The sequence below is a fragment of the Canis lupus genome, chromosome 12, assembly GCF_048164855.1.
Source record: "Canis lupus baileyi chromosome 12, mCanLup2.hap1, whole genome shotgun sequence".
NCBI lineage: Eukaryota > Metazoa > Chordata > Mammalia > Carnivora > Canidae > Canis > Canis lupus.
In genome coordinates, this window is record NC_132849.1 from 61,423,142 (window position 1) to 61,436,172 (window position 13,031).

General features: G+C 52.0%; 1 long non-coding RNA gene across 2 annotated transcripts in view; it reads right to left on the reverse strand.

Annotated features, from left to right (window-relative positions):
- The window catches only part of LOC140601806 (uncharacterized), a 56,374-nt gene that overhangs the window by 15,479 nt on the left and 27,864 nt on the right, over positions 1-13,031 (reverse strand). The window lies entirely within an intron of this gene.

Here is a 13,031-nt window from a genome sequence, read left to right on the forward strand (position 1 = left end):
AATGGTGTTATCTTCCAACAGCACACGGGAGAATGTTCCAGGAGATAAAACACACAAGACAAATGGTGTCTCTAATTGAAATGCACTGGAAGAATGGGGCCCATAGAATTCTAAATACACTTTCTGTTCCAACGTTCCTCCTATATGGGCACAGTGAACTGGATTAACAAAGGATTGTGAATATTTTTAACCACCAGAAAGAATGTATTCTTTCTAGAGGGGCAGACTCCAGAGACCGTAAAAATCTACAGACATCACACCACTGTGTTACAATTTCTGGTCTGTTTATAATTTATTATTTATTCCTTAATATTAATGCAAAATGCATGTCTTTATTTGGTGAAGAAGAAGAAGGTTGTTTAGGAACCCCAGGGGATTCCTTTCCACATAATTATATTTCTAATTATAATGGTGCTTGTGATGTAACAGAAGAATTGAAGCCCCACGGATGCCAGCCCAGATTCCCACGGCCTTGAGAGCGCACAGCTACTCCTCACTGGACCTGGTCCACTCTGGGCTTTCCCTGTATTTCTTGTCCTTTCTGACCTTCACGTGGCCGCCGCCCTTCAGGGGGATCCAGGTGGGATGCTCGCCAGACCGCCGCGGCCTCCCCGGTGCTGGGGCCTGAGGCACTGTGCTCAGGGCTCTACTGCACACACCCCGCACAGCACCCCCGGATGGGAGCTCTGCCCACTGCGTGACTGCATCAACATCACCAGAGTCCGCGCCCGGGCCCTGGGAGGTAGCGGCAGACACGGCGTTCACGTGGGAGAGCCTGGAATGACCATGTCAACAGGCACACGGTGGCAGAGAGTGCTTCAAGACCAGAGAAGTTTCATAAAACAAGGAATGAGGAGGGTGGGGCTGTATGATGTGAGAAAGTGCAGGAGGTTCGTCTGAGGAGGGGATACTGAAGAAAAGGCACGATGAAGCAGGGCTCACAGCTGAGCAAAGAGCTGTGTGGCATGGGTCTGCCCAACGTCCCTCCACCTGCCCCTCACCCGCCCTGCCCTGGTCTCCCTCCCCTGCCTCCCCTTCCCTCCCCTGAGGCTGCAGCTTCTGCAGGGTGACTGGGCAGCCTGACACACCTTCCTCCCATCTCCTCTCCCCTTCCCCACTCTCTCTCTCCCTCTCCCCACTCCACTCCTCCCCGTCTCTCTCCTCCCTCTCTCCCACCCCTCCCCCCTCTCTCTCCTTCCCCTTCTTCCTGCCTCCCCTTACCCAGTATTTTGGTCAAGATGCAGAAAGCACACCTAAAATCAGCATTCCATAGGAGACATGATGAGTTGGGGTGAGGCTGGTCCTGTGCACGTAGGTGAACAAGTCGCTAACGCCCAGAGGAGCTCCTGGGGTGGGGTCCCTCCTGCCAGCCCGCCCACCTCTGTTGGCTTGTCCATCCTCACCACCTGGCACCTGGTGCTCTTCAGAGGAGGGATAGTGTGGACGAGGCAAAAGGAAAGGCCTCAGAGCAGCCAGAGAATGGGACAGGAGCAAGGAGCACCAGAGGAAGGAGCATCAAGGAGGAGAGGCAGGAAGAGGGGACACACAGGGGAACGAGGGATTTACGTGCTGCCTCGAAGAAGCCCTCCCCACCGAATCTCTGTCTCCTCACTCATGTGATGGGGATAAGGTCCACTGCCCCCAAAAGAAAATGAAGAAGTGCTTTGAAAAGAACAAAGTAATAATACTAAGTGTAGCATTACAGCTAATAAGCAGCACACAGGCTGCTCTCGATGACGGCGACCCTGAGCATGCCATCTCCCTGGCAAGAGGAAGGGTCTGGACGGGGGCTATATCCCAGTCACACGGAGGCTCCCCAAACCATCCCCCACGGCCACCGGCATCTCGTTTGCGGCTTCGGTCGCTCAGTCGAATCCCAGGGTTCAGCACCCACCCCATGCCCCTTGAGCCACACTCTGCTGCACCTGGGAAAAGTCAGAGCATCCAGAGTTGGACACAGAAGTGATGACTTGCAATGAGCCTTTTACTCTGATTCACAAGCTCCAATTTCATATTCCGTATTGCATACAGCGTAAGGCACCTGCCACATAGCGTAACGTATGCCACGTAGTGCAGACTATATAGCACACCGTGTGACGTATACCGCACGGCACATACCACATAGACCATAGCATAGAGGTTTTTTTTTTTTTTTTTTTAAGATTTTATCTATTTATTCATAAGAGACACACACAGAGAGAAAGAGAGAGAGAGGCAGAGAGAGAAGCAGGCTCCATTCAGGGAGCTCGATGTGGGACTCGATCCTGGTACTCCAGGACCATGCCCCGGGCCAAAGGCAGGCACTAAACTGCTGGGCTATCCGGGGATCCCCCATAGCACAGATATTAAAAGAAGTCTTTGAAGTGTATTTTACCAAGCAGAGAGGAAAGGCATTCCGACTTGCAAAGCCTGAGCACTGTCTCTCGGGCACGGGGTGCAGGTCCTAAAAGAGGGCCTGGGTGAGCAAGAACCTGCACATAGGAGGAGCCTGGAAAACACAAGCTTCGTTTACGAAAAATCATTTTGGAGGCAGACGGAAGTCAGACTGGAGGGCGAGGAGCAACCCAGAGGTAGGAAGCCCAGGAGGTTGTTTTGCATTCACGTGGCAGGAATGATGCAGTCAGTCCTCAACCCGAGCAACAGCGGCCGTCAGGACAGGGAGAGCGCCCAACGAACCCAAGGGGTGCGGGTAGCCACGGGGCCAGGTTTCTAGCTGGGCTCATTAGGAGGGTGCTGCCAAATAAAGGTGGGGGGCACAGGGAAGCAGCGGGCTGCGGAGCCCATGCTCAGGAGCAGAGGATGCGGAGGCTTCGTTGGTTGGGGCCGTGGAGGTGGAGGCGCCCCGCCGCGCAGGCCGAGCCCCCTGCCCGCTCTCCAGCTGCCGGGCCAGGGTCCAACAGAGGCGTGTGAGCGAGGTACGAAGGTTTCAGGGTCATGATTGTAGAGTTGGAAATAAAGTCCCTGGGTGTCAGTACGGGTGTGAGGGAGGAGGTACAGCACTAGGTGAGGGCGAGGAGAAGGGACGGCGGAAGACAAGCCAGCAAGTGGACAGACGGGGCAGGGCTGGACGGCGACCGGAGGAGGCCGGAGGGACATCTGGAGACCCTGCGGCCCCCGCGTCTGGCGCGTCCCCGTCTCTCCCCCTCCAAATCAGGCCGCCCTGCGAGACGGTGGCACCTGCCTTGTCCCCGAGGGGGGCGCCCGTAGTCTCCCCACCATTGTCACCCTCGTGACGACAGGGCTCGCCGTCCCTTCGAGACGCTAAACACCACCAAGCTCCCCAGCCTGCACTTTCCCGAATACCCCCGTCCAATCCCAGCTCGCTCTGCAGAGGCTGCGGCTCCCAAAGCGGCGTGCACCTGCCCCTCCGACGGTCCTTAGCGGCGGGAATCAGTCTGGGCCGCGCCACCTTTTAGCTCAGCGATTAAAAGCATGTGATAAGGACGCGCGTGTCGGCTGCCAGGCCCAGCGCGCTGCGGGAGCTGCGGGAGCAGAGCCAAGGTGACGTCAGGGAGGACGTGATGACGTGAGGACGCAGGCACAGGAGGTGTGGCCAGGGCACGCGTGAGGGGGCGGGGCCGGGCGCGGGGGCGGGGCCGGGCACGGGCACGAGCCGGGCTCAGGGGCGGGGCCGGGGCGGGGCCAGGCGCGGGGGGCGGGGCCGGACGCGGGGGGCGGGGCCGGGCGCGGGGGGCGGGGCCGGGCGCAGGGGGCGTGCCCAGAGGACCGGCCCGAAGGAGCAGGTGTCTAATGGGTGAGCCCATCAGGGGGCCGTTTCCCAGGTAGATGGAGAACCACTTCCCGCTGCTCCATTTATAGCTTCTCGGGGCGCAGTGAATTTTTCAAGCCAGACAGCCCGATGGGGATCTCTGACTTGCACTTTCTTTGTATACTGCCCAAATCCATGAGGACCTCAGCATCCCTATTCCATAACTCGGGGCAGCAATTCTCCGCAGGGCACTGCAGGCGAGAAAGGCCGGTCCTCAGCAACCGACCGCCAGAGCGGTTTGTCCCTTTGAGCTGCGGCAGGCATGGCGGGGAGGGGCGGGGTGGCATCCGGGGCTGGGCTGGGTTTGCACCAGCCTCCCTTGGTTTTGGGGACGGCAGGCCTGAGTGTGGGAGGAGCACATTCAAGGTCTCTCCCTGAAAATGCACGAGCGTGTGCAGGCACTGGAGCCAGGCTCACACAGCTCTGGCAAGGAAAGGTTTCCAGGAGGGCAGGCAGGTCGGACAGGGCTCAGGCTCATACCCATCGCGGGCCCATGTGAATGGGAACGATTTGCAGAATGGAGTAAGCACCAAGCAGCCTAAAATAGGTACAGCCCCCCCACACTTGCCACCAAACAAAACTGGGTTGTTCAGAAAATGACACAATCCCATGCCATGGGCCCCGATTGTGTATTACACACTGCTGCAGAAAGTAAGGATCTTCTGGTAGAGGAAACTGTTTTGTGTCCCAGTTGTCAGGCACAGATGCAGTTTGGGGGATGAAATGGAGATCACGTAAATTAAGGGGACCCTGGTGCTCATGCCCCCCCTCCCCAAACGCCCATAGTGCCCCTGATATTCTCGGAATGAATACTATTTATGACCTTCTCCCTTTGATGAACGGGATGGCTTGGCCCACACACTTTCTAATGTGGTTTTCATAGAATCATCCAGAGCAAGAAAGAAAGAGAAAGAGCGAACGAGTCTGTGGCTGCCTCCCTTGAAAAAAATCACCGTGGGCCACAGCAAAACTCTGAAAGTAACAGTGTGAAGTCACTCTCCCGCTCCCCGTTTTGGATGGCAGATGGGAGGCAGGTGCATTTCTGCAGGATGAGCTGAAGAAGAGGAGCTTAATTAAAGAAGGAGCTAACAGCGTCCAAAAGATCTTGAATTGCCACCGTGTGGGCCTGCCTCTCCCTTCCCCAGAATCTTTTTAACTCCTTTCACGGTGGGTCATTGTCCTCACTGCAGCCAAACACAGTGCGGCTGGGGCTATTATTTGCCTGTGATCAAATGGCCAGGCAGAGATGACTATCAGGCCAATAGGCCCTTCTGCGCCGACTCTGCAATTGAAATGGCTCTCGGGGATGAGGCCTCAGCTGCTGCCCGCCGGGCCGCCTCTAATTATCACTGGGACCCAGCCTGCTGGTCACCGTCATAGCTGCCATCTACGCTGACCGCCTTGCCTCCCTGGCTGCCACTGCCAGGTCTTCCTTTTGTTCTATGCGGGATCCAACTTCTGTGTCCCTACAGATGGAGGAGACCGTCCCTCTGGCACCAAGGCACACTAACCCGAGTGACCAGTCTCCTACTTCTCTGCTGCCAGGTTGGATGTCTTTCTTGGCTCGGATTCGAAGTATTTTGGAAACATGGTGCTGGAAGGACCCTGGGGTCTGCTGTCCCCCGTTAGGGCTGTGGACCTGGAAGATCTGATAGGGGAGTGAATTGGGGGTGAAACCAGAATGCCGGCAGAGGAATGGTGATTCCCAGGGCATAGACTGGGGGAGTGTGGAGCCATTTCTGGGAGGTGTGCATTCCTCCCATCCTGAACTCCTGACCAGGAGAGTAGAGCCCCCGGGGCTCCAGGTCAAGGAGTGCGGCATGCCCAGTGCTGGGGTGGGTGGGTGTGCTGGAGCCAGAGCTGCCTTGGGGGAGGCCCAAGGACCAGGACAACACCTGCCCTCAAGGCCTGGAGACAAGAGAAAAGAAGGGAAGGGCCACTGCCTGTAGAGAGAGCCAGCTGGGAGGGAGGTGGACAGGCCATCATCCCCGAGGCCCCTATCAGAGGTCACCGCCACTTGCACCCCCTTTTTGGCATTATCTAGAACAAAGCTCTGTTTACAACGGAAAGCCAGGAAGGTGATAGAACTCATTAGGTTTACATGAGTAATTAGCGGCAGAGCTAAGACCCTGTTATATTATCTCCTTATTTAAAGCTTTGCAATTGTTTCAAGGAAGTATGTCTGTGGGATTTTATGACCTTTGATCTTTAATCCAGAAGAATGCACTTGCTGTGAATCACTATTAAGGACATGATATACTCTGATACACACACACAAGATCAGTAATAATCCCTATCTCTTTATTCAGCTGGTATTGCAGGCCATGTGGTTTTCCTCCATAAACAACACTCTGCAGCGCGACCCGGCAAGGTGGGCATTGATGCTTCTGTTCTGCAGATAAAGAAATCCTCACCAGGAAGGCTGAAGAAGCGGACAAGTAGTAAAGACCAAACACAAGCGGTCAGGGGAATCAGGATGGGCACCCAGATCTGCGTGGCCCCACAGCCAGACGTAATCACTTCCTTAATGCCCAAGGGCTGTGAGTGATGAGATTTATTTTTAACAAAAGAGAAACCCCACAGAAGCCTTTCAATAGATTTTTCCCTTTCTTAATCTAAGGAACGGAGGGGGAAGGTATGAAACATGGAAACAAACGCACTATCAGAACTGGCCCGTGTCATTAAGCCAAACCACCTTCTGAGAGTGGTCAAGCCTTTCTTTTTGCCCAGACGGGGGCCTGAGGCTGGGGTCTCCTTCGGAAGGTTTTCTATTCAAATGGTAAGAGGGGCTACTTCCTGGGTAATTGTTCACAGCCGCAGGGCCAGACTCTTTGAGTTTCCTGGGCACAGATACACTCACACACTCTGGACAGCTGTGCACACACACACACTCATGCACAGGGGACTTTATCCGGCCTTCAGTTCAACCATCCAGAATTTGATGTCCCAGACCAGTTAGAGGATGGGCAACAGGATAATCTGATTTGAAGGAAAAAAAAATCGTCTGCTGTCCACATACTTCTTGTCTTTCTTAACTGCCTGTCTTCTCACTATTCTTTCCCACCCAGGCCCTTCCTATTTACACCTAAGAACAGAGTCAGAGGAAAACTTCTCTGACCTAAGGCTGTGTTATCTAACACGTCCTCTATCATGCCAGGGGAGCATGTTGGCTGGTGACCGCCCTGAATGCACCCAGTGCGGGCAGAGCCTCGCGAACCCAGGCTTCCCCGGGATGCAAGTCCCACGTGCACACACACAGCTGGGCCAGCCTGCTGTTTGGTCCCCAGGGACACATCAAAGTTTCCCATGATGATGCAGGAGCAGATAAGGCTTTTTATATGCTGAGATCATGAAAGGGATTGTAAATTTGCATCTGTTAATCATCACTACTTTCTGAAGCAGCAATGACAACCTGATTTTTCATGTACTCATTCAACCTTTATTTTTTATTTATTTTTTTTCATTCAACCTTTATTAAATGCCAGCTGTATGCCTATAGCCACTGAATTGTGCCATATCACCCTGCCGTCCTGCCCCTAGGTGTGATGTGTGACGTCCACTCTCTTTAGAGGATTTCGGCACTAAAAGCATTACTCTACTGAGAAAATGTGAAAATATTCTCTTTCATCCGAAGTCCACCCTTTTGGAAATGGGAGCAAGTTTTCCACAGACTTATTTTCTTTTTCTTTACAATCGAGGGTCCTTTGTGAGATAAAGCCTCAAGGATGGAAATTAGCTGCCTCTGTCCTGAGAATCTCCCCGACCCTATTCTTTCAAAGGGATTGTCCAGAGCACTCTGGGACCACCACAATACAGACACGCACGGCTGCCTAGCGGCCTCACTTCAATAGAGAGGCTTACAAAACCTGCTCCCGGTTCTGAGGATCGTCTTCCTGGGGGCTTGGGCCTGGGGAAAGGAGGTCACGGTCTCGGAACTGCCCAGAGCAGACAAGTTCTGTGCTTTTCCAGATGTGAGAAGACCCAAGAGCATTAAAAATTGTAGAAAACTTAAACATCATCGTCATCCAAGGGATGAGGGATAGGAGAAGAAGAGGAAAATGGGGTTAAGGAAGACACTATAGGAAAAGTTTCCCTCCACCACGTCTCCCCACTCTGGGGCTCACCCCAGAAATGTACCTCCCTCAGGCGGGAGGGTGGCACCCATTCCCAGTCTCCCTTTATTCCCAGAAAAATAAAAACCAAGTGGTTAGCAAATGCCAGGAAGAAAAGGCAGATGAGCTGAATCAGCAAACAGCCCAAGGTGCAGCCCAAGCCCCGGGGGAACCCCAGGTACGACGCCCACTCTGTAGGACCGCAGGATGTCCTTTCTCTGCTGCGAAACCCCAGCCGCCTCCTGAAGGCTTGAAGCCTGAATCGATCGGAGGCCACCTTTTGTGAAAGTGATGCTATCATTGTGGTTGTAATTTATGCAAAGAAATTCTGTGGCCCAGGATGATTGAATTATAGCAGACAATGCGGGGTTTCTATAGCGTGCACCCCCTCCGGGTTTCTCACTTTTATCTCCATTAAGATCAGGTCTGTGAAAATTCAGTGCACATGGTTTTCGATCTGAAAAATGGAACGTTTCCACATGTTTCTGTACGTTTTTGAAGCAGAGAGACACACACCAACATTTTTACATCTAACTGAGTCTGGGAGGCACAGGCGAGCAATTCCTTTAAAGAGGCAGCCAGAAAGGGTTTTGCCGGGGACATTTAGGGGCAAAGCTGTGCAGTCGACTTGATTGAAACCTAAGGCACCGCGAGGTAACGCCCAGCCCCGGGGAGGAGCGCAGGCTGCAGGCCCCAGGCCCACCAACACCAGCTGGGACGTGCCTCTCCCCTCGGCCAGTCCAGCTCCTGTCCCCGCAGCCACCACCTCGGCCCCAGGTAGGATGGGGCGACAGAGAGGAGGGCAGGGCTGCGGCCCGGGCTCCTGTCCCTGGGTGACGCGCTCTGCACCTGCCTTCCGCTGAGGGTGCGGGAAGTCCCACAACGAAGCTTTGGGTGACAAGCGGAGCTGGTTTGCACCAAAGGCACCTCCTCTTTAAAGCATCACAGTGTGGATTTCAGCACCCTATTTGCTATCAGTGGTATTGTTGGTGTGTGTGTGTGTGTGTGTGTGTGTGTGTGTGTGTGTGTGTTTTGTTTTTTGTTTTTTGTTTTTTGTTTTAATGTATCCCCTGCCCTCTGGGGCTGATGAATTCCCAGGCCCGCTGCCTCTCTCCCTCTCTGTACAAATGCAGGGCATTCCTGACTGGGTCTGCGCAAGTGCCGGGCGCCCGGGAGCCTGTGGCAGGTAGGCCACCGTGCAGGGACCCAGGGGACCCTGCTTCTCCCTCCACGGCCCGTGTAGCCCCGGCCTGCACCCTGCACCCTGCACCCTGCGTCCGCAACAAAGACACCTGCTTCCCTCAGCGCCGGCAGGACCCGGAGGCGTGGGTCCGAAAGACCCTGAGAAGTGATGAGCAAGGGTTCGGGCAGCTTCTGGCTCTCCTGGGGAACTCGGTGGAAGAGTAGCTCAAGATTGATTTCTCAAAATGCTCTGACCTTCCGAGCATTGGGTCGAGCCTGTGATCTATCATGTCAGGGAGGAGGAGGAGGTAGTGTGTGTGTGTGTGTATGTGTGTGTGTGTGTTTAAAGAATATGAATTCACAGGGGAATCCCAAGGAACATTTACAGCCATAAAGGGTATATTCCTAATTTGGGCAGATTTGGGAATCAATAAAATGTTTATATGGGTGGGTCTACCCTCTGAGACATAGATACGTGCATGCATGTACACGCACACAACAGTCACAGACACCCATGCACACATACATGCACACATGTGCACACACACAGGCACATGCATGCGCACACACATACCTACATACCAAAACTAATCTAGGGCCCAAGAAAAAGCTGATTTTGAGAAATGTAATTTCTGATACAAGGTAAAGATCAAACCAGGAGGCTGTGCCTGTCCTGCGGATTCTCCTGCAGACACTCCCCTCACCACCTCACTCCACTCGGACCTGGATGAGACGCCCTACAGACAGCAGCTCCGGGGAGGGGGCTGGCCCAGAGGAAGCCGTGGGGCATATGTCACAGCCTACCAGGGTTTTGATAACCATGAGGATGCCGTGGCCCCGTTTCCACTCGCACTTGTATCTATAAACACAGAACGCCAGGGAGCCGTGACGTGCTCTCAGTTGTCGCCTTTCCTCCTGCAGCCATTGTCTCCAGCATTGGAAGAACAGCCTGAGTGCCTGGGGGCAGGTCGGGGTTGCTGCCTGGGCCCACACCCCGGAGGCACCTGGAGGGATGGCCGTCCTTTCCTTCTCCAAGCTTTTCAGAGAACTTCTCTGCTTCTCAAAGGCACTGAGCAGAGCGTGCACAGTAAACTGCCTGCTTCTCTCTCTTTCCCCTTGATTAGATTCTATCCAAGGAAGAACGAAATCTTAGGATATGGACAGTCCAGAGTAAAGACACTGATAAAATTTGAAATTAAGGAAAAAATTCTGTTATAAGATAGCGTATAGACAGTGATCCTCTTACACGCACGAGCATATATAAGACGCAGGTCTACAGAACACACAGGAAGAATGTGTACAAACATCACAGAGGTACTAACCTTTCGATGGTGTGATCATTGTTAATTCTATTTGGTTTTCTGCACTCTCAATTTTGTTTTTTTGTTTTTTTTTTCTGAACGAAGTACAAACGAAGTGGTATTGTTTCTATGATCAGAAAGTATTAACTTCAAGGCAGCAATCTGAACACTCTGGTCTATCTGCTATTTGCCGGCTTCCATAAAAAGTAGCAAAGCACTTAAAGTTCCACTCAGGGAACATCGCCCCCAGTGGGTTTTCTATCTTCACAGTTTGTATGTTCCAAGTTATAACTCGACCCCTCTGAACCTTAAGAGTACCTGTGGTATAGACCCCTAGTTGGTCCCCAGTAATATTTGGACCCCCCTGTTCCCTCACAATAGTAGAGCCCCAGTAATCAGCAGGGCTTGTGGTTGGGGGAAGGGGAATAAGATGACATTTCCCAGACTCTCTTGTGATGTGTGTGTCCCCATGACGTCCTGGACGGAGCATGTGAGCCATAGTGGTGTGTGGGACTATTGCACACATGGTATCAGAAGAAGCCTGTCCAAAAGAACTTTCCTTCATCTCTGAAATTCAAGCGTGGGTAGGTGTTGTTCAAAGCACACCCACCGCTGAAGCCCTGTAGGTCCCCGGGCTGGAGGACTCACCATAGCAGCTGTCACTCAGGGCCAGTCACTCCCCACCTCTAGTGTCCAAGGAGCATTGGAGCCTCCTCTCAATTGCTTCCTGGGCCTTGGGGCCAGGTGGGCAAATCTAACCTCGTACAGGCGCCTAGGTGCTCCACTCTGGAATATTTGTATAGTTTCTTGAAATTGCCCAAGTGTTCCTTAGTGCTTAGGTTACTGGTTACCAATCGTCTTTGTTGAGCCAGACTGCCGTGAAATGCCCATCTCTGCTTTCCTGGTGGTGCCATCACTCCAAATCACCTGCTACCAGCCCCTGTAAACCATGTCGGATGAAGGGTGTTCTTCCCAAAGCTACGAGATCCTGTCTTGGAGTAGCTTTCTCCACTCAATACCCTGGCCAGTGGATTTACTTCTGTATTTGCCTTAACTTCAAGCCTCCTCTCCCACGACAACCTCTTGGGTGTGCCTTATACAATGAGTGCAGAGCACGGGTGTGCAAATCAGCTTTCAGGAACAGGTGGCCTCACTGCTGTACCTGACTCACAGGGCTGAGGAGGACCACGCTTGCTTCTCTGGATGCTTTTTGCTCCCATGACTAGTCACAAGCAAGTAAAACTGAGTCAAAACCTCCTGTCTTGCTTCATTTTCTCCTCCTCCCATTCTGTTAATATCTCCATTGGTTGTTGATATTTACAAAGAGTTTAAATCCAGTCATTCTGAGCTTAGGGTCAAGGACCATCCCTCAGCTTTGCTTGGATCACATCTCTTCTACCCAGGCCTGAACCATGCCTCTGTTAATATCTCCATTGGTTGCTGATATTTACAAAGAGTTTAAATCCAGTCATTCTGAGCTTAGGGTCGAGGACCATCCTTGGATCACATCTCTTCTACCCAGGCCTGAACCATGCCTCTTGATTTCACATCTCCTTGCTCAGAGCCTCCATGTCCTGTCTCCACTCTCAGAATGACACAGAACCCCACCCCATAAGTACAGAGGTAGGTGACCTGCATGTTTTCTGATTGTCAGCATACCCAAAGCCTGCCTTAAGTTACTCACGCATTCTTTGCAACCTGGTCATTAAAGATAAAATCTCTTTGGATACGCAAATATCTGAAAGGCAAAACCCTATGATATTCCAGCAGCTGACACTTTTCCAGGCCTCAGATACTGACCATTGATTCAACTTTTCAGTAGAATGTCAGTTAAAACTCAAATATTTTTATTCTTAGCTCAGAAGTCTCAGTCTTAGGAAACACCTTTGAGTTTCTGCACAACACGGGAAACAATCAACAGAGCAAAGAGGCAATCTATGGAATGGGAGAAACCATATATTTGATAAGCAGTTAACATCCAAAATACATTAAGAAACTGCTGTATATCAATAGGGGAAAAATTAAAATGGACAAAGGATGTGAACAAACATTTCTCAAAAGAAGACACAGAAATGGCCAACAGGTATTTGGAAAGTTGTTCAACATCACGAATCATCAAGGAAGTCCAAATCAAAACCACAAGATATCTTCATACCTGTCAGGATGGTGATTATCAAAAAGGCAAAAGATAAATGTTGGTGAGGATGTAGAGGAAAAGGAGCCCATGTACAGTGTTGCTGAGAATGTTCATTGGTACAGTCATTATGGAAAACAGTATGGAAGTTCCTTACCAAATTAAAAATAGAGCTACCTTATAACCCAGCAATCTCTCCTGGGTATTTATTCAAACAAAATTAAATCAGATCTCACAAAGATACCTGAGCTCGGGGATCCCTGGGTGGCGCAGCGGTTTAGCGCCTGCCTTTGGCCCTGGGCACGATCCTGGAGACTCGGGATCGAATCCCACATCGGGCTCCTGGTGCATGGAGCCTGCTTCTCCCTCTGCCTATGTCTCTGCCTCTCTCTCTCTCTCTCTCTCTCTGTGACTATCATAAAAAAAATTAAATTAAATTAAATTTAAAAAAAAAGATACCTGAGCTCTCGTGTTCATTGCAGCATCATTCACAATAGCCAAGATAGGGAGATAACCTACATATCCATCAGTGA